At 44.4% G+C, this 2379-nt stretch overlaps 1 pseudogene; it reads left to right on the forward strand.

Annotated features, from left to right (window-relative positions):
• The first annotated feature begins 535 nt into the window (after nt 1-535).
• LOC149862499 (olfactory receptor 6C74-like) lies at nt 536-1474 on the forward strand (annotated as a pseudogene).
• Nucleotides 1475-2379: the final 905 nt, after the last annotated feature.

Genomic DNA, 2379 nt, shown 5'->3' on the forward strand with positions numbered 1-2379 from the left:
TCATCATCCAAACTAAAGAATGCATCCTTCAGCTTCACGCACTACTGTTCCTGCAATGCAGTTAGCAGTAGTCACAAGGAAATTTTCTAAACATTTTCATTTATTACAAATGTTGATAAATAACAGATGACAATGTCCTGGCTACACTGGAATTGTTCAAGAAATAGTAGAGACACAGAAAAGAGAGAAGGTTTAGTGGTGTATCATGTTTGAAGGCAGAGGTCTTATTATTTCATAAATGCTGTAAAAATACTATAATATCCATGAAGAAAAGATGCCATGGCATGCCATCCTGTGTTAATGAGGTTAGAAAGTAATGGGCAAGCACTTGTGTTTTTGGAGCTTGTGATTATGGAGTACTGCATGTTTCGAAATGCATTTTTTTCTCATGTGTATATACTCTTTAGATTGCTAAATCTTTCTTTCTCCTGACAGTGCTTCTTTTGGTGGTTGCCAAGTTTATGAATTTTGCTCTTTTGCTATTGTGTTGTTAACTGAATTCATATTCTATTATTTGTTGCAAGATGAACCACAGATGGAGAATCATACAATGGCGACTGAGTTCATTTTCTCAAGTTTCACCAGTGACCCACAGCTGGAAATCTTCTTCTTTTTCCTGCTCTTACTTGTCTACCTCTTAACCCTGATGGGGAACATCATCATCATCACCATCAGCCTCCTGGACCATCGTCTCCACATGCCTATGTACTTCTTTCTCCGGAATTATTTCTTCTTGGATATAGTTTTCACCCTTGACTTCATCCCCAAGATGCTCGTCAACCTCCTAGTCAAGAAGAAAACCATATCTTTCCCTAGCTATTATATTCAAGTGTTTTTCTTTTTCCTCCCAGGCATTTCACAGTTCTTCCTTCTTGCTGTGAGGTCTTTGGATTGGTATGTGGCTATTTGTATCCCCTTATGATATGCATCCATTATGAACACCACTGTCTGTTGGCAATTGGTTCTGGGTTCCTGGCTGCTTAGTTTTTTGTTAATATTCCCTGCCACCATTATGACTTCCCAGTTAGATTTCTGCGGACCCAATATCATAAACCATTTCTTCTGTGACATTAACCCACTCCTCCAGCTCTCCTGCTCTGATACACGGTTCTTACAGCTATTTATCCTGGGAACAGCGATAATTAACTTGCTGGGAACACTAACAGTCAGCATCATCTATTACACATACATCATCTGGACTGTTATGCGCATCCCCTCAACCACAGGGAGGAAAAAAGCCTTCTCCACCTGTTCTGCTCACCATATGGTTTTTACCACCTCATATGGCAGCTGCTTTTTCACCTATGTGAGGCCAGCCCAGAGTGTTTGGATAAGTTTTAACAAGGCAGTGGCCATTCTCAACACTGTGGTGATTCCACTCTTCAACCCCTTCATCTACAGTCTCCAAAACAAGCAAGTCATGTAGGCTTTAAGGGACTTTTATACCAGGTTCTCTTCTAAGACCTGTAGATAATAATAATTCTGACACCTTATAATAATTAAAAGGTGTCAAGAGACAATTAACATGGGGCATTATTTTTTCTTTACTCAAACTTTAATTTTCACCCATTAGTATTCCTGCCGCAGGTAATACATAACTGTATGCTCAGTACATAAAGAGAGGAAGTAACTATTCACTTAACCTGTTTTTTCTTTAGATATATAGAACTGAGAATTTTTCTGCTATGAATGATGGTTACTTTTATTCCCTTCAGGGATGGCATTGGTACTTTTGGCAGAAACATATTTTGACATATTATTTTTGATGTGCATTAAGATTGTGTTTGTTATTTCCATGTATTGAACACATGATCTCTTGCAGGTTTTGGAGCGGCAAGAGATGTGCGGGTGAAAGCCTGCTGCACCCCCCACTCCCCCAAAGCCCCCCAGAAACCCCCCAGCACAGCCGGAGGTAAGTGGGGCCTGTGCTGGGAGGGGGTTAACCCCTTAGTGAGTGGGAGGAGGTGGCTGAGTGGAGCCGGGCTGAGTCGCACCCCGCCCAGGCCCCTACTTTGCCCAACCCCCCAGGGAGTCATGCAAACAGGCTGTGCAAACAGGCACGCTTGTCTGCTGGTGCATGAGTTAGCACGGAGTTCGCGTAGGAGAGTGCTTGGGAGGGCCCTGCCTGTGAGCCCCCTAGGATAGATAGACTCAGGCCCAGCCCACCTACCAGCTGCATGCTGCGGATGGGCATGCGCCACACCCCTCAGGTCCCCTTGGGCTCTGCAGCCCCCACCTTCTGGTGCCTCAGAGATGGCAACCCAGACTGAGCCCATGGTCCCAGGTTCCATGCACATGGAGCTGGGTGGGCTGCCTGTCCCTTTTTCAGGCTCTGGGGCCCTAGAGCATGGCCACCTCCCTCTGTGGGGTCTGCTCCCT

The sequence above is a fragment of the Crocodylus siamensis genome, chromosome 6, assembly GCF_052110815.1.
Source record: "Crocodylus siamensis isolate JL-2025a chromosome 6, ASM5211081v1, whole genome shotgun sequence".
NCBI lineage: Eukaryota > Metazoa > Chordata > Crocodylia > Crocodylidae > Crocodylus > Crocodylus siamensis.